The sequence below is a fragment of the Rhinolophus hipposideros genome (genome assembly GCF_964194185.1).
Source record: "Rhinolophus hipposideros genome assembly, chromosome: 22".
In the NCBI taxonomy this organism is placed as follows: Eukaryota; Metazoa; Chordata; class Mammalia; order Chiroptera; family Rhinolophidae; genus Rhinolophus; species Rhinolophus hipposideros.
In genome coordinates, this window is record NC_138068.1 from 13,830,897 (window position 1) to 13,855,703 (window position 24,807).

Genomic DNA, 24,807 nt, shown 5'->3' on the forward strand with positions numbered 1-24,807 from the left:
AGGGAGAAGGTCAAGGCCAGGGGTCCTTTTAGTGTTTTTCTCTCTTAGGTGTCTGAGAACATGATGATGCCACAAAATGAGAAGGGGGGGGCGTGTCAAAGGAGACCCAGGTTCATTAGAGGGAGAAAGTAAGGAGCTAACCCCTCCGCGAAGATTCCAGTGTGCTCCTCTGAGAGGGGAGCGCAGAACTCTTCACACAGCTCCTCAGCATGCTCTGAGCAGTTTGTAGGGGACGGACCCTGTCCCTTCCCTTGTCCTAGTGCTATATTTATGTATGTGGCCCAACATAAAATTAGACACTTTGGGCCTTCAAGTCACCCCGTGGATCCACTCTAATGTCACATCTCATCCATTTGATACGTGAATCATTTCTGAACTGAGTGTGGGTTCGTGTTTTCCCTTTCTGAATTCCACTGTTAGATTTGGCCCACCAGCCCAACCTGGCAAGATCCTCCTGAAACCTGATTCTGTCATTCAATGAGTGTGGGAGAAAATCACTCCTAACACTTTCAGGCTGAATCCCAGGATTTCGAGCAACTCTTCAGCCCCTTTTAGAACAGTTTGAGTGCTGAGGCTTAGGATGGGTGGGGGGGCACATAGGGGACTCTCGAGGTAAATGCCTTGTTCTGTAATGATTTTGTGGAAAGCTGAGACTAGATTTATACGTGTGTGTGTGTGTGTGTGTGTGTGTGTGTGTGTGTGTGTGAGAGAGAGAGAGAGACACTGAACTAAAAACGCTTAAGAGAAGGAGAGAGATACGAAACAGGTAAGATGCCCAACCTCCGTCATTTTCCTCGAGTTCTGAGCAAAGATTCAGGTCAGTTGTCATTTTCAAGGCCAAGCCTGTCATCTCAGCCTCAGTGGGGCCTGACCCAACACTCACTGCTGTTCGACCTCAGGGGCTCTGTACGTGGCCTTGGCACCAAAGACCCATTGCCTGCCCTCTGCCTGTCCTCTCAGAGCTCTAAGGCTGGTGGGAGAGGAACTCGAGAACTCTCTCAGAGCTCTCCTTGACTCTGACACCCTGCCGTGTGATAGGAACCCAGTCCCTAGATCAGCCAGGGTCTGGGGACAAGTTGGACAGACTGGGTATGGACTTCTTGTGTGGCTCTTGTTCTTTGAGGCTCAGTTTCACCAGCAATGAAACGGAAATCAGTATCTGTGTTTCAAATATGCATGAGGGTCAAACGATGTACTTGAGCTGGACAAGCGAGTATCTGGGATGCGATGTGTTCAGAGAGTAGGAGGTTGGGGCAGGCCTGCCAGGGTTCTATATACACTAGGGTTCTAGAAGCCCCTGGGGAGATGTTTTCCAGACTCACCAGTCTGGCTTGAAGATGGTGGATCAAACCAAAGAGGAGCTCCTGAGCCTAGCGCAGGGTCTGTCACCGAGCAGGTCCCAGCCCCACTCACGGGCCATTCGTAAGCTTTCTGGAAAAGCAGCTGTTCTAAGACCACCAGGAACTCCTACAGATTGGGACACCAGGAGTTAGCAGCTTTCGTACCAATAGTTCCCCCAAGGAGAGGAGATGACGCTCTCCGTGCAGACGCCAGCCCCCTCCCCATGTCACATGCCCCATAGAGCCAGGTGGAGTCATAGAAGCTCTTGGCAGGTGCAGATGGCACGACTACAGCCAGCCTGGTACCAGAAGAGGGGATTGGCAGACACTGCAGGGCAGCAAAGGACACCCACGGGGATGCTCTGAGATGTTCAAAGGAGCTTGGAGGTGGCTGGGGCTCTGATGGCGCAGGCAGGGAGTCAGGGAGAGATTGAAGAGTTGAGGTTCTTTTGTGATCCATTTTTTTTATTGTGGTAAAATACACAACGTAAAATTGATCACGTTAAAGTGTGCAATATGGTGGCATTAAGTACATTCACTATATTGTACAACCCTTACCACGATCTATTTACAAAACGTTTTCATCACCCCACACGGAAACCCATTAGTAGTCACTCCCCATTCTCCCTCCCCACCCCTCCCAGCCCCTGGCAACCGTTGATCTGCTTCCTGTATCCAGGGACTTGCCTCTTCTGGACATTTCACATAGAAGGACTCATGCATAGGTGGCCTTTCGTATCTGGCTTCTTTCATTTAGCAGGATGTTTTCGAGGTTCATCCCCGTTGCTGCATGTGTCAGTACTTCGTTCCTTTTTTTCTCCCATGCTACATAGAGCCTGCTGCAACAGCCGCACGGATAAAAACAATTCCACCCTCTTCCCCTTTCACAAGTTGACTTCCACCCGTCAGAGCTGCAGGGTCCATTCCGAGTGAAGGGAAGTGCGCCCCGGCGGGGGGCTGGCGCACAGTAGGAGCCCAGGAGTTACGGCGGCGGCCGCGGGTTTGTTCGCTTGGAGAGTGTGTGACATTGGGCGCTCCGCGCTGGCACTAACCCCGAGCGCGGCCAGGGGGCAGCATGTCCCCGCGGAGCCTGCGAGCCCTCGGAGCAGCGGGTGTTCACGAAGCTGTTTGGGCTGGGGCTCCGGGTATGTTCGCGCCTTTCCAGCGTGCCTGTTTCAGATGTTCTGCTCCAGCCAAAGAAATTGTCTGCGCCTAATTTCTGAGAAATCATTGTCAAGAATTGCTGAACCAGTTTAATTCTAAAGCACATATTTATACGGGACTTCAAAACTCACATCTCTGCACAATTACAAATGGAAGGGAGGGACTTTAATCAGGAATGAATGACCTTAGGTCTGGTCAGGGAGGGCGGTGGGGATGGAGTAGGAGGGCGTTTATTTGGTGAACCCCATTCCAGCAGCCTCAATGGAGCAGGGGCTGAGGGTGGGGACTCCTCTTGTGCTCAGACCCACGGACAAACTGGTTTAAAAAACGATTTGTGAGAGGAGATGGGGGAAGCTATGTGCCTCATGGGACATCCCGGGCTTCTGAGTGAAGTGGCCTGTTTATAGTTTCTGTGGACTGGCCCTACCCCTGGGAGAAGCCAGCCTGCCACTGTCTCCCCCTGTTACCCAGTGAGCGCTCTGCTCCTGTCTCCCCATCCCAGGTTGAAGGGGGAAGGTAAGGTTGGTTACCTGGCTAGAGGCAACTAGAGCCTCTAATCCAGAAGAAAGAAGGCAGAGAGATGCTTGCCAATGGAGGTCCCCTGCCCCACTATGCTGGGTCAGCCTCCTTAGCTGCAGGTCAGCTGCAGGAGGACTGTGCATGCACCACCTTCCCAAGGAGGTGTTGACATGCCCCGTAGTGCAGCCAGGTAGAGACAGAGCCACTCTGCCCCGGATTTGGAATGGAGGGCATAAAATGAAGGGGAGGAAGCCCTGGGCTTAGAGACAGCAGAGCGTCTAGCCAGACTCACTGTGTGACCTTGGCAAGTCCCTACCTCTTTCTGGGCCTCAGTGTTCTCATCTGTAAAATGGATGCTTTGGACCCATTCATATTCAGAAACAAACCTAACAGCAGCTTTTACATATGAGACCCTGTGCACTTTCATGAGGTTGTTTAACTCTCAAAACAGACCCTTGGGGAGGCATCATGATCCCCATTTCACAGATGAGGAAGTAGGGGCTTAGAGAGGGATGTCACAGGCTGGCGGGGACGGCGTCTCCAAGTGCACCCTATGTAGGGGACCCTGAGCATGCATCCTGCCTGGGAACCCCAGTGAAGAGGATTCGGGCCCTGGAGACTTGGGGCCACCATGACTTTGAAAGGTTCATCTTTGAAAGAAATCTTGACTACAAATCAGCTTCGCTCACAGCGCCCCATACAAAGTTCTCAAACTTCTAAGGAAAAGTAAGGCTACACCCACATGAGAGTATCTGACACATGAGGCAGAATAGCTCCATGATCACAGGCTTGTGGATTCAGAAAGGCCTCCGTGCACATCTCAGCTTTGTCACTTAACTTGTGTAAAATGGGAATGATAATAATGATTTAACTACTTTATAGGAATTTGGTGAGATAGTCTCAATAAACTGTAACTGTAATGCATGTGCATTGATTGAATGAGAAGTCTGAGGTTTCTACCTAATGTCAGTTGAAATCCACAACACACATTAAAACTAAGTCACTGGTCCCAGCCCAGCTTGAAGAGACAAGGACCGAAAATGCTGGGGATGGGTAGGTCTGGAGTGTGGGGTGTATGTAATTCATCTGAACTTTGCAAGGCACTGGCCATAGGAATGAAGAGTGGCTCCCTAGTTCTGCTCAGCAACCTTCAGCTTTATTTATTAAACCCTGCTTTGTGTTTAATCTTTTTGTTGTGGTGGTGGCGACACAGCAAAACATCATCATTTTCTAATATTGTACGGTGCCAGCATCTTTGAGGATTTCAGGACAGATCTTAACAGCCAGCGGTCTCTGCATTACAACAGTCCGATGCAAGACTTCTTGAAAGGCATGCAACTCTCTAAAGCTGAGAACTGAAGCAGTTTTTCTCTAAACATGTATGACAAATGCAAGCATTAGCTGTATTCAGCACAGACTGAAGAGAGACTAAGCAGTTGGTCGTTTTTATTGCAGTTGAAATCTGGCCCAATCTGGCAACCCTTTTTAGAATCACACACTGAATAAAGTTCCCAAGATGTGTGGAGAGGTGTGACAGTTTCTGTTTGTAGCACCGGGGTGTTGGGTGTGGGGGTGTCTGCTTGTGTGGGTTAGGCACATGGCTCTCCAAGGAGCCAGCAGGCTGCAAGCTTACCTCACTCTGGGTAATGATAAGGAGTTCCACTTGAACTCAGAAAAAAACTGGCTCAATTCCAACCAGTTTAAATAAAAAAGAGAATTTATGGGCTATGGGGGCTAGGAAGTCCATGGGCTAGCTTCAGGTATGGCTTGATCTAGGTGCATCTTAGGTTGGATTCTCTAGAAGCAGAGCTTGCAAATGGGGAGTCTTGTGCAAGTGATTTATTAAGGGAGTGCTCTTAGAAGGAACTGTAAGGGAGTGAATCTGTAAGCAAGATAGGGCAAGTGAATGAGCTGAGGAAGAATTTATTTTTAGCTGGAGTCTAGCTGCAGCCTGATTCCACTGGGAGCTCTGGAATATGAATAATATGACAGAGTTGTCCCACTCTAAGGCAAGAGGCCTGGCCATTTGTACTCCTATGTTAGTCAGGCATTGGCAATGGGCTGCCTCTGGAATGGGGGGCATAACCTCCTTGGAGTTTCTGGGCAACATGGCCGTCTTTGACCGAGGGCAATGCTCTAAAGGAGGGTTCAGCTGTGAGCTGTTAGCAGTCAACACTTACAGATAAGAGCATTGGTTTGGTAGAGGATATCTGGGTGAGGCACCAGATTATCTCCATCAAGGGGCTCAAGCAATGACTCAAGGTTTCATCTCTCACCCCTTTTCTCAGGCCTGCTTCTTGGCACCTTTCTTGAATAGAATGACCAAGATGACCACTGAAGGCCATAAGCTTATGTCTACCATACAGCTTATAAAGAAAAGAGGCCCGATCTTTCCTGCTCTCCAAATATTAAGTTTCCTGAATTAGACCAGCACACTGTCATGCTCACCCCTCTGGTGGGGATGGTGGTGGGATTTGCTCTAAAGAAACCTCATGGATAAGGTTTCCCATAACAGGTTTTTATTTCTAGAAGAGGGAGAGATACTGAACAGGCAAAAAAACCCCACAACAAAACAACAACAACAACAAAAACACAGCAGCGATTCCCTGCTGGGCTCCTCTGAACTCTTATTTTAAGTCAGAAGGGCATTCTTGTTTTTTTTTTTTGTTTGTTTTGTTTTTTGTTTAAAGAAATATTGAGTGACAGAGCCTGAGGGCCTTCAGTAATCACTTCACTTCAACCTTCTCAACCCACAGATGGAGAAATTGAGGCCCACAGAGGGGAAGTGCCAAAGGATGGTCTGGATAAAGGGGACAGCATGTGCTTAGCTGTAGGGTGCTCAGTAGCGCCATACATTTAGGGGAACAGAAGTGGGCTAGCTGGATGAGAGGAGGAGTTTTGGAGGATGCAGTTTGGGAGATAGCAGATAGGAAGGATTGAGAATGAGCAACTGCAGCTCATGGAGGGCCCCATGGACTAATGAAAGAGCACAAACTTTATCCTGAAAAGTATGGGTTTGGTTTGAGACTCTTCTGAGTCTATGGTGCACTCTGCCTCTTACCCTATTCTTCCCCCAAGGGTCTGGTATCAAGACACAAGTGGGCTTAAACCCAGCCTGTGCCAGTATCAAAGGAGCCCCTTCCACAGGCAGAATTCAGTAGCAGGGTAGACGGGCAGTGGTCACATGAATTGGGGGGTAGGTGGGCATCACCTATGACATTTGGGGTCACAGTCCACTTTGAACAGGTCTCAGTGCAGAGTTGGGATGGGGGATGTTGACTGAGCCTGAGCAGCCAGTCACAGCAGACTGGGATCAGAATCAATTCTGTCTTGAGGGGAATCTGTTGTTCTTTTCAGGGAAATTGAGGCAGGAACCTAGCTTTACGGTCAGGCCAGCACACAACAGGGAGAAATTGACGATTACAGCTCTCCTCAGAGAGCAAGTGGGATTTCAACCCTCCCTCCATGGGGAGCTGAGGGTGCCCAGGGTCAGGAAAGGACATACATTCATGCAGGCTATTCTTGCTGCTATAACAAATGACCCCCATCATTTTAGTAATCTAATGCAAGCTTTTTTTTCCTTATGAGTACCCAGGTTCCTTCCATCTTGTGGCTCCACAATTTCCCAAGGTCTGCATCCAGGCAGAAGAAGAGAAAGAATGTGGAGAAAGCACATCTGCTGTTTTACTGTCTTGCTCAGGAGACAGCCAAATCACTTCTGCTCATATTCGATTGGAGAGAACTGGTCACATGACCTCACTTAGCTGCAAGGGTAGCTGGGAAACGTAGTTCCTGGCTTGGCTGTGTGCCTCAGAGAGAACTCTGTAACACAGAAGGGGAACATGCATTTTGATGAACAGTAGGCCACCTCTGCCAGAGGTGCCCAGAGAAAGGCCTCAGTGAGTGCAGCTGGGAGTGGGATCACGACTTTGCTCGGCCCACAAGCAGTTATCTTTGATACAACTTAGCCCCTGTAATGGTCTGAATGGGTTCGAGGTGTTTCCAACCCAGTGGCCTGTGGCATTGAACCAAGGAGATAAGGACTCAGTGAAACACTGAGCACACAGGGTTTGAGATAAATCTGCTTTCCCTCTTGCAGCCTCTGAGCTCGGTCTGTGTTTGATCAGCTCCATTTCTGTTTGGAATCAAGGACCTTCTCCTACCTGTTTATTCCCGGCCTTCTCCTGGATCCACAGTGCATGTGTGTAAGGTTGAATTCATAGCCTGAGGATATTCTCTCAGCAGCTCCTTGTAATGATCTAAATATAGACGTCTCACCTCGGGTGTAGAGCAAGGAGAAGGGCGGCTGTGCAGACTGCTTGCTGCGGCTTCCTTGTCAGGGGCTGGAGGATGGGGTTCCAGTCTCGGCCTCTCCACTTACTCTGTGTGACCTTGATGCGACACAGGACCTTCAGTACTGTTCCTTCATCTGTAAAATGGGAACATCTGCTGTTGCCATGACATAAACAGATAAGTTGTCACTGTAAAGTACTGTGACAACATTAGGGATCACAGATGAGTTCTGCGGTAGTTTAAAGCACAGGCTCTGGAGCCAGGCTGTCTGAATTGGCCTCCTGTCTCTGCCCTTTTTACCTCTGTGATGTGGGCAAGTTCCGCGCATGTCTGCACCTCAGTTCCTCATTCATAGAAGGAGACAATAACAGTAGCTTCCTCTTGGAGGTGTTGTGGGGTCAAGTGAACTAATGCATGTGAAGAGCTTAGCCCAATGTCTAGTCTATAGTTCCTGCTCAGAAAGCACTGGTAGCTATTCCTGCTCCAGTCACACCGCGAATTTTCCATCTGCTGTAGCTTTGTTCCTTTTGTTTCATCCGGCTACAATGCCTTTTCCCATTGCTCACCCTTTTGAGGGTCAGCAATGATGCCTGCTCCTCTGGGAACCCTGTCCTCACACCCAAGTGACAGGTCCCACAAATCCAGGGACTGCTGGTGCCTCCTGTCGGTGTACAACATGTCGGAACTGCCTGCTCTCACTGTGAGAAATTGTCCTCCGTGTCTGATGTTCCTGTAAATCATCCCTCTGCTAGAGTGCTTGGGGATATATCTCCTCTCTCTTCCGAGTCAGGGAGCTCTTCATGGGCAGGGAAGGTCAGTTTGGATGATGCTTGCTGCTATGACAAACAAGTCCCCATGTTTTAGTAGCTGAACACATTACAAGTTCAATATCCCAGACTAGCACTGGGTGCCTGGTAGGAGGACCACATATGTTTTGAATGAATAAACGAATGACCAAAGATCTCCTTAGGAGAGAAGACTTTTTTTGGAACCTTACAACACCCGAGGGAGAAATATGAGCTCAGAGTCAGGGGAAGGTGGGAGTGAGGGCAGAGGACAAGAGAGTGCAGGCTCCTAGCCTGGCAGGGTGAGAGGGAGAAGGCAGGGGGCCTCCCATGAGTCAGCTGCGTCGCATGCCTTAGCTTACGTCCTTCTTATTCACTCTTGCAATTGATAAGTGCTGCAGCAGACACTTTGTTGCCTGGGTCTCATCGCCCCACTTTCCTGCCTCAGCTGCACAATCACTCAGCATGTAGGTGCAGCTCTGAGTGTGGGGAGTTAACACCTCTGGGGGACTCCCAGCCAGGGGGACTGGAAACTGGGAGATCAATGTGAGGGGTAATGCTGGGAGGTGTCCTGCTCTCTACTCTCCCCAGAGTCCCTTGTGCAGCTGAGCTCTGTAGTCTCCAGCACTGACCTGGAAACACACCCTTTCATGGCTTCCTCTCCTCCATGTCTTGCTCTCCTGCTTCTTATGTCACCTCTCTAGTGAACACTTGCCCCCACGTCCTTGTCTCAGGCCCACTTTCAGGGGACCCAGATAGGGGACCCAGATGAGGAGACTGACGTTCTGAGAGATAATTTATCCCAGGCCACAAGGCTGGTGACAGGCTGAGCCAGGATCCAAACCCAGGTGTGTCCAATCCAAAATTGGGGCTCTTTCACAACTACACAAGACGAATCCACAGAAGTAATAAGCACACACAAAAGTTGGGAGTAATGTGCTAATATGTGAGGTAAAAACTGGAAATGCTGTTCTGAAAATGCTTTTGTTTCCCTCCCTGGGCACGCAGATACACATGTGCTGAAAATATGAGGATGAGAGGGGGAGAGAGGGAGAGAGAGGAGGAGGGGAGACAGAAAAAGATGAAGGAGAAAGAAAAGGAGAGGAGGGAGAGACGAGTCACAGACCTCGAGATCGTGAGAGAAGCAGAAAGAGGCAATGAGCAGTCTGGTCCATTTGCAAACCTCCCCCACCACTCCTAGGCTTTATTTTTGAAGCAAATAAAATTAAACGCAAGTAAAACGAGCAGTGACTTCAGCATGTCTGTTATGTTGATCCATGCCCACTTCTCTTATAGTGCATTTGTTCTAGAGATGCTGTTTCAACACTTCTTTTGGGGGGTTGCTGGAGTGGGGATACAAAGAATAGAATCGCTTATTCTCTGAGTTGGGTGCATGTATCATTATTGCCTTTAAAAAAACCTCTTTATTATGGAAAAATGTATACAGAACATGAAAATAATAGTACAATAAACCCCCTTCATCCCATCACTCAGCTTCACAAGTACTGAGCAGAGAACACCCTGCCTATAATAACTCAGTCATCATAACAACTTTATCCTATAGGTACTATTATTATCCCATTTTTCAGATGAGGAAACTGAGGTCTGGGAAGTTAAGCAACTTGCCTAGAGTTATCCAGATAGTTGGACTCTAGAGTCCATGTTTTCAACTCTCATGCTACCTGGGGCTGGCTCTTTAGAACTGGGACTACTTTGCCATCTACATTCCTGGGAATGCTGGTGGTTATTTCAGGATGCTGAATAATACGTGACATATTTGTGCCTTTGCTCAAAATATAATCTAGGCACTGATACTCAAAATATAATCCACAAACGCAGTTTCTGCGTCACCTGGGACAAATGCAGAATGTCAGGCCCCAGCCCAGACCGCCTGAATCAGAATTTCTGGGGGTTGTCCACCCTGAGAAAGAAGATACCTACCAAGAAGGGCTCCTGGTGGCTAACTGGGCTCAAATCTCAAAACGGAGCCTAGCAGCCGTTTCTCAATAGGGGCCGCTCAGGCATGTCACGCTTCAGGAGAAGCCTGCCTTAAGCTGCTTGCCGCCTGCACTGAACTGCCTAGCTGTACTGGCGATAGCTTCCTGCCTGAAGCTGGACCCCAGATTGGAATTTAGGTTTAGGTGGGGACAGCTAAGATGGGCTTGAGAAAGTCAACGTACAGCCCGGTGCTAAGGGTCTGGAGATATGAGACTGCCATCTGAGCCAACCCTTATAAAGGAGTTCCTGGAATCATATTTCAGTTAATAGAACTGAAACTTTCCCCATTCAATAGAAACTACGCAGATACATCCCCCTATCATTAGCATCTCCACTGACCAGTCAGAGCAGCTCCATTCTGACCAATCAGGACAGTGCTTTTTGGACCAATCACACTTCAGGACTTTGGGGTCCTCATTTGCATGAGGATGGACCAATCAGGGACGAGGGGCAGGGACTTTTCTCTATATAAGTCAGCTCCCCTCAGGCTCCAGGAGCTCACTTACCGTTTCCACCCTGAGGTTGAAGGGTGCGTTTCAGGACAGACCAGAGCAGGCCAGAGCTGTGTAGCTAAAGAGGGCTGCCTCGCACTCTGTTCCTCACAACTATGCAGCATCATAATTGAGCTGTTTGCACTGAAGAAAGTTTCCTTCTTTGCCAAACCCCAAATTGGGGATTCCTGTTGGTGTTGAATTGGTATCAAGGACTATTGGTTGACAGGGTGGAGTCCAGCAGCCTGTGTTTCGGCCTTTTCTCCCAGTGATTCTGCTGTGGAGTACTGGTCTTCAAGGCTCTGCTTCCTTCTAGAGTGCTCTATGGATACCTGCCCTGTATGCCATCCTGCGAATGGCTTCTCTCCCTCTTCCCTCTTCTCAGCGGCATGCTCCATGTGTGTTTAGACACTGCATGCCTAGTGTCCCGTGGATGACGCTAATCTTTGAAACCCCATCTTTATGACCATGCAACAGCTGCCCTGAGTCCAGCAAATTGTCCGCAGCCCAGTGCTCCTACGTAGTAGATTCTGCCCATGGGTACTGCAGGCTTCTCGAGGCTGTAAGTATTGTCAGTCTTATACACCAGGCTTTCGGGTCCTCCAAACTGCCATCTCACACCACTGTGATTTACATATGCAGGTGCGAGGGGCAGCACCTGTTAGAAATATACACAGGTGGGATTTACTTTTGCACCATAAAAATGGATAAATCTGCCGCCCATAAAAGCTTATTTATTACTAAGAGTTCAGTATATATGCGTGAAAAACCAACTATTTAGCTCCCTGGCAATAACTTTCTGCCTGAGGACTGACTCGGGATTGGAATTTAGGTTTAAGTGGGGACAGCTAAGATGAGCTTGAGCGAGTCAATGTACAGCCAGGTGCTAAGGGCCTGGGGGTACAAGTCTGGGTTCCAGTCCTGGCCTAGTGTGGCTAGTGGTATGACTAGTCAAGTCTAGCCTTTCAGCCTCAGTTTCTCACCTGTAAAATGGGGCTAATTGTAGCTACTGCCTAAAATTATTGTGGCAATTAAAACACTACCGTATTTCATCCAACCGAAGCCATTGACCACTAACTGTAAGATGCCTTTTATTTTATGCATCGCTAAGAAAGAAAAAAATGTTGCCAACTAAACTAGATTCCATGCTTTTTATCACTTAGAATGTTTATTTTATGCTTATTGGAAGTGCTCTTTTAAATTCAGTTAGACGTAGATTCTATCGTATATCACACATTTGCATACATTAAAAGGAAAGTGTAAGCAAAATAAATTGGCGAAGGTACTCCTAAAACTTTTCCACATTCAAAGTTCAGTTTTTCTGAATCACTTTTTGACTCAGTTATTGATGTCTGTATTTTTCCACATCATCTTGTCCTTTGTGCTACCCAGAGGGTTCATGATGCAGCAATTCTTGAAAGCGTGTTCTCAACTCTCGCCCCCAGAAGTTTTTTCCCAAGCTGCCCATTCTGTAAATTTTGATGCTGGAATTTTTAGAATTTACCAGGAGGTGACAAGGGAAGGTTTGCAAGCAACAACCAGGACTCATGTTCCTTTCTCAAATGGCTCAGTATGCTCACATGGTTATGGAAACCAAGGAGTCCTACTGTCTGCCATTTGCAGGCTGGAGACCCAGAAATTCAGTTTGAGTCCAAAAGCCTGAGAATTGGGAGGCTGATGGTCTAAGGCCCAGTCTGAGTCTAAAGGCTCAAGAACCAAGAGCACCCATGTGCGAGGGCAGGAGAAGATGGTTGTCTCTGCTCAAACAGAGCACAGTCATTCTTCCTCCATGTTTTTGTTCTATTCCGCCGCTCAGCTGATTGGATGATGCCCATCTGCCACCCACCTTCTCTACTCACTCAAATGCTCATCTCTGCTGGAGACACCCTCACCAACACACCCAGAAATAATATCTGACCTGCTATCTGAGCACCTCTTAGCCCAGTCAAGTTGATATAAAGTTAACTTTTATATCAGACTAAGCTCAGTCTGTAAGTGGCTTGTTGATTGCAATGTGGAGCTTGTTCTTGTGCACCAGCAATCCCCAGCAAGCTTAAACATTCACAGCCACGACCGTGTCACCGAGCCTGCCTGGCCTGGCTGCCAGAGGCCGCCAGACACATCCCATTTCAGAGATGTTAAAATGGGAAAAGAAGGCACATCTATAATTAATCAAATGTGATTAATGTAAAACGCTTGGCAGTGAGTCTGGAGCATAAGAATGGAGAGGAAATTAACATTGTGCCCTCTGTGTACCAGCTGTATTAGTTAGGCTCAAGCTGCCAGCACAAACTACCGCAGACTGGGTGGCTGAAGCACCAGAAACTTACTTTCCCCCAGTTCTGGAGACTGGAAGTAGGAGATCAAGCTATCAGCTGGGTTGGTTTCTTCTGAAGCATCTTTTCAGCTTGTAGGTGGCCATCTTCTCCCTGTGTCTTCACATGGTCTCCCCTCTGTGTGTGTCTGTGTGGGGATAGAGCCAGGAGTGCAGTTTCCAGGCTCTCGGCCTCACGTGGAAAGGTGCTGGCTCAGGTAGTAAATGGCCATCAACTGTGATTGGATGGCCATCAGCTGTGGCTAGTTGGCCGTCAGCTGTAACCAGTGAGCCATTGGCCACTAATATAACTGCCGTGGCTACGCTAGCAGAAAATGGGGGCTAGCAAGAAGATGGTGGCTGAACCTGCAAGCGTCAGAGTGTGGATTGCAGATCGTGTGGCTCCTGCTTCCTGTGTCTCCAACCCAGCCACCAACGAGAATATAGTGGTATGACTCCCCTACCTATGGCTCCGTGGGTGTTCCTGTTTGGCCTCGCCATATCCTGTGTTCGTATGTGGGGAGCGGGAGCTGAGACCCCACATGACACCTTGCATGACAGTCTATGTCCTAATTCTTCTTACAAGGACACCAGTCATTTTGGTTAGGGGTCATCCTAATGATCTCATTTTAACTTAATCACCTTTTTAAAGACCTTGCCTCTAAATCCAGTCACATTCTGAGGTACTGGGGCTTAGGACTTCAACATAGGAATTTGGAGGTGATGCAGTTCAGCCCCTAACCCAGGCTCAGTGTGGGTGCTTTGCAAGCAGCGTCTCCTTTCAGCTGCGCAGTGTTTAAATTGGGTAGGTAGTTTTATCTGCCTCTTACCGACGGAGGCTCTGAGAGGTTATCTGTCAAGGATTGCATAGTTACTAGCAGGCAAGGGCTGACTTTCAAATCCAGGGGAAGCCTGAGCTCTGCCTTTCCTGTGACTTTCTCACATCAAGCTGTGCTCTATTGAGCCTCAGGGGACGTCAGGCAAGCCTCCCCCACGTCCTGGCTCCCTAGCTGCAGGGGAGCGGGGCGGAGGAGGCCTGATTTCCTATTCACTGGTCCCTTCTGCACATTAATCAGAGTTTTTCCAATGTCTTACTGGGCTCCCTTGTAAAATTGTATTGGAAAAAAGTGTGGCTGAATAGAGAAGTTTGAACATGTCTGTACTACTACATGTTGTATTCGTTTCTGAGTAGCTTCAAACTATAGACATTTCTTCATTCACAGTTCTGGAACTAGACGTTTGAAATCAAGGTGTGGGCAGGGCCATGTTCCCTCTGAGGGCCTCTGGGGAAGGAGCCTTGCTTGCCTCTTCTTAGCTCCTGGTGGCTGCCAGCACTCCTTGGCTTGTAAACACATCACTCCTTTCCCTCTGTCGTCACAGGGCGTCCTCCCTTTGCATATGTGTCAGTGCCTTCTGATAAGAGCTCCAGTCATATTGAATTTTGGGCCCACCTCAATCCAGGATAACCTCAACTTAACCACTTATGTCTGCAAAGGCCGCATTTCCATTGAAGGTCACAGTCGCAGGTAGCTGGGGTTGGTATTTCCTCATCACTTTGGGGGGACACAATTCAAACAGCAACACATGGCATAGTTAAGCAGGAACATGCATTCGAGTGGAAGCTGATATGCACAGATGGAGGACTTGTAGGCAGAGCCCAGAAATGATGGAGGCCAGCCAAGAGTGGCCACAGGGGGCAGGGATAATGGAGTAGGGCCCAAGGGATACACTTGGCTGACGTTGCTTTTGTGGAAGGCCATGGATTACCTGCCATTTTATGAGACGGTTGGGTCTGAGCTGCCCTCCTGTCTCTGCTCGTGCTTCTGTATCTTTCACTCGCTCTGAACCCTTGAAACCTAACATTTGACAGGGAGAAGGCGGGGTGGATGATGGTTGGGAAACACCAGAACCTCTTACTTTGCTTCTGACTGAGAAGGCAGAAAGTCTTTGAAGACAGCAGGGGCCTCTGCTTTGACTCTGAGGCATCACAGAGTTTTATTCTTTTATAATCCTTTGTGGGGGACTTCCAAAAATACCTCTTCCTTAAGCAATTTTCATTCTGGATGCTAGTTGCTCAAACCTTGACTAATTCAGGTTAGCATAGATTCCAGTGGAGGTTTTTTTCCCTCCTTTTCCTTTTCTTTTCTCTTGGTATCCTCTGAAGTCAGGCCAAACAAAAATTCCCATAGAAGATGTGAGTCCCACACTTCTGGCATTGCAGCAGAGTGGCCCTGGGAGGGTATTAATAGCCTGGAGTCATGGTACAAATGGTTATTTATATGTATAGGTGATGGCTAAAGTACACCCTCCAGAAATTATTCCCAATTAACAAGTACTTCAGTAAATGAACAAAATCTGTTCTAAATCCACTGAGGCAGCAATTCTTTATCCAGAGCTCATGCACCCGAAACTTCTGGTTAACCAGCCCTCCCACACAGATCCAGAAAAAAGCTAATTAGAGATTCTAATCATGACCTTCAGGTTCCTTCTTGAGCCTGAAGGGTACTTGAGTCATCAATAAAATATAATGTGTTCAGTAGAGTTTCTGTTGACAAGCATAATAGAGTTGGAAATTGGTGTTCTATATGGATCCGTTAACTCTTTGTTCGCTAGAAAAATGGCGGCAGCTCTCGTGCAGTGAGGTCTTACCCTGTGCCAGGGTGATGCTAAGAACTTGACAGGTATTGTCTCATTCAGTCCTCCCAACCTCCTTCTCTATGGGGTGGGGGTTCCAGCTTTGGGGAATCCCAGTGTATCCTTAGGCAAACAATAGGAACCAGGCTTCACTCTCGCTTGTCCATTCTAAGCTGTCCTTGACTCAGGTCCCCATGATATGCAGTTGATGGAGAGACTGGAATGCCTGAGGTGGAATAAACCGGCAGGAGGCGTTTAAATCCTTCCATTTTTTATGTGAGGAGACTGAGCGCAGGGAGGTTGAGAGATGAGACTCTGTCTCCTAGACCTGTGTTCTCTCTATTACACCAGAGTGTATTTGACATAATTCAGTTGCTGTATTGATCATGTCTGGGAGTGTGTGGATTTATTTTATGGCCAGTGACAGATCTTGTCTTTTTCTAATGACAAAGAAAATTAACTAAAACTTTATGCATTGACCATCTGCGTGTTATAAGGTGTTGGCTGAGTCTGCATCCTTGATCATAAATGTGAGCTGCATAAAATATGTCCCCACCTATGTAATTTGACATATTTCTATTACTCTTGTCTTTCCTCAACCCCCATATTCAATCTGCTAGCAGTCCTGCCAGCACAACCTATAAAAAGTATCGAAAATCTGACTGCTTCTGACCATTCCACAATTCCTGCTCTGGTCCCGGCAGCTGTCTTCTCTCACCTGGATGACTTCTGTGGCATCCTAACTAGAATCCCTGCTTCCATGCTTCTTATCAAGTGTAGAATACAGTACGAATTCCTTACCAGGGCCTCAAGACCTGGCTGGGCTTGACCTCTGCGTACCTCATCGACTTCATACTCTGCACTCTACACTCTCTTGCTTTGTTTTGGTCATTCTGGTCTTGTGATGCCTCAAATCTGCCAAACTTCTTCCTGCCACAGGACCTTTGCACAGGCTATTTTCATCATCTGTCTTTTCTTTTTTAAGGAGGGCATAGCTCACAGTGGCCCATACGGGGATCGAGCCGACAACCTTCGTGTTATCAGTCACGCTTAACTGAGCTAACCAGCCACCCTACTTTCACCACCTGGAATGCTCTTCGCACAGATGTTTTCTTGGCTCACTCTTCCATTTTATTCAGGACTATGAGGCTTTCCCAACTGCCATATCTAAAATAATGCCTGCAGCCTTTCATTTTGTATTGCCTTACTTTGCTTTAGTGTTGTAAAGAACATTTAACACTGTTTTGTTATAAATAACAATACAATTCGTAAATATTTATGTGTTTCTCCGTTACTTCTCTTCCTGACCTGCTAGAATTTAAGCTCTATGAGGGTCAGAATTAACTCCCAAATTTTTACAATAGGCTCGTGGCAGGTGCTCAGGAAATAATTGTTGAAAAATAAATAAACTGAAAATTTAGAACCAATAAGAGAGTTCAGTAAGGTGTTTGGTTAAGAAAAAATCTTGGAAACTAAAAACTCTAGGAATTTTCATAACCAGAAGGTGCAATACCTGCATGAAATAAATGGCAAAACTTTATAGAGGCACATGAAAGCTAGATTGAAATAAATGAAGAGGTATATCATATTTTTGGCTGGGAAAGACTTAATATTGTAAAGAAAACAACCTCCCCCAAATTAGTCCATAAGTTGAATGCAAATTCAACCCAGTGCCCTTAGGAATTTATTGTGTAACTTGACAAAATGATTGAAAAACTCATGGGGAATGATATATCAGGGAAAATAGTCCAGGGATTTTTGGCAAAATAATACAAATGAGACTTCAATTTAATGTCCAGATTCTAATATGTATTGTAAAGATGTAATGATAAAGATAATGTATTACTGGGGCAGGAATATACCAAAATATCAATGAATTACAACAGTGAATCCAGAAAGAGGAAAAAATAATTAGAATTTACTATAAGAATTAGATTATAAGCCATGAAATAAAATAAATATTAATGAATCCATACAGATACAAATAATTCTATTTATTGGGGGAGAAGGGATAGCTCTTTCTTGCAGAGGGATTTCAATTAATAAAAGTAGAAGGAAATAGAAAATCATATTAGGCAAACAGTACAGTGCTAATTGTTGCAGACAAGTACCATCAGTCAGTGCTAAAATTAGTGGGTGAAAGTATGATGCAAAACAGATATTTGCATGATCCTGAAGTATTTCCCCACAAAATGCTTACTAATTACTAGGAGAAAAATAGTAGCGTTACGGTGGAGAAACCTGCCAGACACCACCTTACCCAGGTGGTGAAAGTTAACATCGCATGTAATGAGACACAGCAATACCATGTACCACCTGATATGATGGATTGAGAAGGGCACAGCATCACTTCTACGATATTCTTGCTAAAAACAGACAACCGCCATCTAGGCATGAAAAAAATTCAAGCAAAGTCAAGTGGAGGGACATGCTGCAAAATAGCTGGTCAGTACTTCAAAATGTCAAGGTCATGAAAGATAAGGAAAGACTGAGGAACTGTCAGATTGAAGGAAACTGAGAGGACAGGATAACTAAATGCAACGTAGGATCCTGAATTACATCCTGGGCCAGAAAGGACATTAATGAGAAAATTGGTGAAAATCAAATAAGGGCCGTAGATTATATAATAGTATTGTATCAATGTTAATTTTCTGGTACCAGTTATTACACTGGGGCTATATAAATTCTTAACATTAGGGGAAGTTGGGAGAAGGGTGTACAGGAACTCTCAATTCTATTTTTTGCAAATTTTCTGAAACTTGAAAATGATTTCAAATTAAAACATAAAAAATAGTCTACTATGAGGAAGGTGGGGGAAAGGGTGGAATACTCAGTCAATGATGGTGGGAAAATTAGCTAACCATTTGTAGACATATATAATTTTTATTATATATATTATGTATGCTTTATTTATAAAAACACAATTCATACCATATACCAAAATAAACTCCATGGGGATCAAATCTCCCAAAGGAACAAATAAAGATAGAAAGTACCATATTCTCTTTAAAGCAAACTAAAGTTAGATGAAGCAATGATGGAAAATAAATATATCGTTTATACTCAATAATTAGAAATCAGTTAATATCTAAGCTGCTATTTTAATTAATATTTATATTTATAGTTTAATATGTCTGTATTTACATTCCTATTTATACTTTTATAAAAAAAATGAGCTACTGTCCGTACCCCTCTAATTATCCTGCTGGGGGTATCCTGGTGAGGTTTCAGGTGAAAGGGAGGCCTGACTTTAAATTTAGACTCCACTGCACACTAAATGCGACTGTGAGTCTATCTTCAGACATTAATTAATACACTAGATTAATATTTGTTCAGTGACCACCATATCCATCCGTGGTGCTAGGAGTCCTATTTTGTTTTATGCTTTTAGTCTCAATTAATTCAGTTGTAAACTGGAGAGTCCCGTGTCTGCCTCCTGAGACTGTTAAGAGGCAATAAAATGGCTTATTGACGCTCTTGGAATAAAGCCTGGTGTGTTGTAGGCGCTCATACGGTGTTGCTGCTTCCTGCATCCGTAAATTAGGTGATGTTTCACTTGTAAGTAAGTGACCACCCCCCACCACGTGAATTATTAAAACATCACATTTAAGAGTATAATATAGTGGTTAAGAAGCCACAGACTCTGGAATCGGGCTAGGTTCAAATCTTACCTCTTGTATGTACTAGCTGTGTGACCTTGAGCAAGTTACTCAAGTTTTCTGATACTCGCTTTCCCATCTACAAACTGGGGATGATACAAGGATCTACCCCATAAGGGGTTATGAAGATTAAATGAGTTAAGATTTGGAATGCATTTGGAATAATACTAGACATAATAGGTGCCATGTAAAGCTTTGCTAAATAGAATATACATTATATTTGGCCTTTCCAAATAGATCCTGGGAGCCCAAATCACTTTACCCTCTGCCTTGAGGCTGGGAAAAGTGCGATCATTTTAAGCTCCTGGGAACAGGCCCATGCCTTTTGCCCTGGGCTTAGAGATCCAAAACCTCATTCGTGAGGAAATTTTCCACGCAAAACAATGGGCTGGTGATGGGGAGAGCTCCGTAACCACAATAGAATTGTAGCAAATACAAGGGTAGTGATTTCAGACAGATTTGCTAATGAATTATTCACCTTAACGCCTGTGACAGGATTTCTGCAGAGTAAGTCATGATGGGCTAAATAACACAATTTACTTATAACTAAGAAGGATACAAGAGACTTACTTCTCAGTTGTGGGGAAACAATTCCCCATAGATCATGAAGTGTTCCACCAAGACGCTAACAGATTGCTTTCCTGTGGAGAAGAGAAATTGCCCCGCACTTGCTGCTTATAGGGAGCTCCAGAGACTAAGACGCAGGAGATCCAGACCCAAGGTTGTTATTCAGTTGGTTTCTCTGGTCCAGCATACCTCCTGGCGTCGGTTCTGATTGTTCCCTCCCATGCCAGATTTCGCGCTTAATATTTTTAATAGCACCTCTACTTGGGACCATGGTTACTTGATTGCAAGGCTGTTTCCACGCACTGGCAGATAATGCGTTGAAATCCAAGAGACACCAAAAGTAAAATCGGTTTGCTTTGTCAGGTTCCCTTTCCAGAGCGTTGATTGCCACCTGACTTCTGAGCTTTGACCCAAGTGGTTGGTGAACCTTAACTTTTTCTTTTTTCTTTGCACAGTGCTTTCCGACATGAATGTGTGTTCAGCTTTTGTAAGAGGAAATGGCCCCCCCCCCCCGTCTTTCTAAAAATTACAAATGAAACAATACTAAGCCACACAAGAAACAGATGGGATCACCAAGATTCGGAATTTGGAGAGTGTAGGGAAGGCAGTGTGACAGATAGAGCTAGCTCTCTTTTGAATTGTGAAAGGAAAGTGAAGGATGAGCCAAGAGAACCAGAACTTAACACTCAGGGTACGAAGTGAAGAGAAAGGGCAGGACTCGCCAAAAAATAAATCTTTGAAGAATCTTTGCTTCATGAACAGAGAGTGACTCTAGGAGATGTATTAGAGATCGAAGGAGTTGTCATCTTCTCCAGACACATTTAATTAAGGAGAGTTTACGAAATGGATTGTTTACAAGGGGGTGGGAGAGTTTTGGGAAACCCACAAGAGATAGTACAGCGCCCTTCGGCTAGCAAGGGTAGGGGAGTCATTGCCACCCAGGCCCAAGGCACCCAGTTACGCTGTGCCTGGATTTCTGATCTCTAGAAACTGTAAGATAATAAACTTTTGTTATTTATAAGCTGTGAAATTTTGGGGCAATTTGTCATAATGAAATAGATAAAATATACTATTTCTCTTCCCTATTTGCCTACTGGTAGTTTCTTCACTTCCCAAATAAACGACCTGCACTTGAATCTTTGACTCAGGTCTGTTTCTGGGGGCAGGCCAAACTGAGAAAACACACAAAGAAATGGAGGCCCAAAGAGAATAAGGAACTTTCTGGAAGTCCTGCTGTGGGCTGGTAATGCTTGATTCTGAGTCTGGTGTTCATAGCACCGTTTCCCTGCCTTAGTGATAAGGGAATGGGTGAGTAGCAGAATGAGCCCTGGGCGTGAAGTCAGAGAACCCAGCCTTGAACTTCACCTCTGCCGGTTTTTCTGGGGTGGTGGTGAAGGTATTTAATACCTCAGGGACTAAGTTTTCTCGTCTGAAGAACCCTAACAACTAACTCAAGTGTGTGAGGATTAAATGAGCTTAAAGTCAGTGATCAGGGCTTTGGAAATACATGTCTTCCCCCAAACGCAAATCATTATTATGGGCAAAGGGGCCGTAGGTCCCCAGCTCACTGGTCACAGGGCTGGCCCAGGGACCGTCAAGTGGCACGTGGCTCTGAAGCCACCCCGCTGGGCTTCCAAGCTGGATGGGCTCTGAGTAAGTTCTTTTCTCTGCCTGGAATGACAGTTGAGTGGTCTTGGAAAGGAGGAGAGTGAGCAGCAATCCAGCCTACTCAAACGTGAGCCAGTGTCAGACGCGCTCGCAAACAGAAGCATTGTGTCCCAAGGTCCTTTTCAAGTAATCCTATTTTAGGTTGTTTATATACAAACGGGGAAAGAATGAGGGCATTATGCTCATAGAGGAAAGTGCTCATAAGTAAAAAGGCTCCATTTATGGTCCATTTCCAAGGCTGCTGTGTGGGCTGCTGCCATTGGTTTCCTCATTGGATGGATTTTCCTTGGGTATTGTTGGGCCTTGTCAGTCAGGCTTCCTGGGGGGAAGGAGCGTGCTTTGTGCTGAAGACTCAGAGTTTGCAGAGTTCCAGGGGTTTCTCTGCAGCATTACTTATTTCCCTTGTCACTGGGGCCTGGCTACTTCCAGCAGATGGAAGATCCACTTTAGGAAAATCACTTTTTCATTGTAATCAAGGCTTGTAACATATTTGAATGGATTCTTCAGAATCACTTGTAATCACTGTCGAGAGCCTGTGGGGGCGGGGGCAGGGGTGGGTTTGAATGCAGCAAATGACACACACAATTACTGCCTGGTTGGATCTATCATCACAAACATCATTTCGAGGCACACCCATCCAGAATTCCCCATTATTGCTGTACGCGGGCACTGGTGAAGGCACCTTGAGGGGGGAGGAATGACTGACTGTATTATTGAGCGCTGACTACGTACTAGGCACAGAGCTGAGAACTCTATTTCAGTTTGTCCCCACAACAGCCCTCAGAGAGGTACATGCCATCACTATTTCCATTCTGCAGATGAGAAAACCGAAGCTTGGGGAGATAAGCTAGTTGACCAAGGTCACAGAGCTGTATCGTGTGTGCTGGAAAAAGGATTCAAACTGTTGTTGTTTCATACTGTAAATGCGCCTGGCAAATGATTCACTGGTTGTAGCAAACATTACTGGTGAAACTACTACCGCAGAAGCAACTGTTATTAACTGCTCTCTGCTCCTCCCCAAACATAACAAATGTGCATGCGTAATACACTTCAGGAGTGTGGTTATTGTTCAGCCAATACTCCCTTCCCACACACCTTCCCTGGAGCTGTGCAGCTCTTTGCCGTGGTGACTCTGAGCTTGGCCATGTGGGCTGAGTGCTATGTGGAAAATAAGCAGGACTTGCAGCTAACAGAGGCTGGAATGCCATGCATTCAGAGGGGGGCTGCTTCCTGCTGAGGAGAGTCAAATGAGCACTGTCTGGGGAGTCCACAGGCCAGGAAGCAGTGCAGCATCAGGCTCCAGATCGTGGGCTCTGGAACTGGCTGTCTGGGATCCTGTCCCAGCTTGTCAGCTCTGTGACCTTGAGAACATTCTTTCATTTTGCTGAGGCTCAACTATACAGTGGGCAAAATGATGGTATCTACCTCATTTGGCTGGTGAGACAGTCCATGAAAGGTGCTGTAACAGCTGTGCGAGGGTCCGTATGCTATTCTCTGGACCGCTTTGTCACGTGCGGTTTTGCCGGCGGTTCCTGTACTCCCCCATGACCTCCTTCCTCCCTCGAGCACCTGCCATTTCTTCTGCCCAAGAGCTTCTCTGGGCACAGCCCGCATTCCGCCGGGAGTTAATGTCAGGAGTGACTCTGAACCAGTGAGGCTGGAGTTGGAGAAACCTCACAGTCAGTGGAATCAGTCTTAAGTGTGTAACATAGAGCTTCCCAAAGCATCCCCAGTGAGGAACGAGTCCCCGTTGCCTTCAGAGGTGTCAGAGGTGAACTACTCATTAATGCATGTTTCATTGGCTTTCCTCCCTTCCTGCTTTTCCTCATTCTCTTACCCTGCTTCCTGGGATCACCTCCCAAATAAACTACCTGCACCCAAGTCCTTGACTCGGGGTCTGCTTTGGGGGAACCCAACCGAGACGAGCTTAGCGTAAAGCCTGGCTAAGTTTCGCAAGTGCTCAGCAAGCAGCTCTTCCTCTTGGGCTGTTATTACTTCTACTGCCGCCTGGCTCTGTGGCAACCCTGTGACATCCAGGGAATGTCCTGTCCCCTCTCTTGTTTGGGCCCAGCTTTGGAGAGCAGGAGCTCTGGCTGTGAGCTGGAGGGTGGCTGGCCAAGAGCAGCACCCCCTTCCCTGTTTGGCTTCAGCATCTGCCCACCAAATCGTTCCCGAAATCTCAGGGAGCTCAGCCAGCATTGGCAAGAGTGAGTCTCTCCTGCTGGGCACAGCTCAGGCCTGGGAGTAAGAGAATCTTCTAGCTGCCTGCCCAAGGGCAGGTGGCTAAGCCTCAGTTTCCATCTCTGTACAATACGGTTGTGTCTTAGTCCGTTTGGGCTACTGTAACAGAATACCATGGACTGGGGGGCTCAGGAACAACCAGTATTTCTTTCTCACAGTTCTGGAGGCTGGAAGTCCAAGGTCAGGGTGCCTGCACAGTCAGGTTCTGGTGAAGGCCCCCTTCCGGGTCACAGACTGCCAGCTTCTTGCTGTGTCCTCACCTGGTGGAAGGGGGTGGTAATGGATCTCTGTGGGGTCTCATAAGAGCACTGCTCCAATTCATGAAGGTTCCACCCCCATGATCTAACACCTCCCAAAGGCCACACATCCTAATCCCTTCACTATGGGGATTAGGCTTCAACATATGAATCTGGGGGGTTGCAGAAAACATTCAGACAACAGCAGTTGTGGAGATGATTAAAGGAGGCAATACCTATGAAGTGTTTAGTACAGTGCCTGCCACAGAGGGAAGACCCCTAACATGGTGGCCAGAGATTTTCTGTAGACCAATTTCTCACCGGAAAAACCGAGGCTCAGAGAGGGAATCGTCAGAGCTTTTGAACATACAGTCCCACCTGCCATGGGCCGTAGGTGGGTGCAGTGGAAGGGTCTGGGTAGGCCCCTAATGACAGCAAGCCTCCTGGTGAAATTTCTGGCAGTGACAGCCTCTACTGATCAAATATTTGTCAGGCCCATCGGTGTGCCCACAGCAGTGTGTAAAGGGAGAAACGACGCACATCTGGACCCGAGGAAGCTCATGGCCAAACACTGGCCAGGTAAGCAAGTAATCCTGCACAACAGAGCATGTGCCGTTTGAAGGATGTTTCAGGACGGTGGGGGAAGCCAACTGGGGACTCTTCAAATTGAAAGTCTCTGCCCCCTCTTTTGGATAGCGAAATAATCCTATTAACCATCTACATTTATTGATGCTTACTGTGAGGCAGGTGCAATTTTAAACAGTTTACATGAACTAACTCAGTTGATCCTACATTGGTATGGACCCTGTAAGTATAAACTATTATTATTATCCCCATTTTACAGATGAGAAATGGAGTCCCAGAGAGGTCATGCAGCTTGCCCAGAGTCGCACAGTTG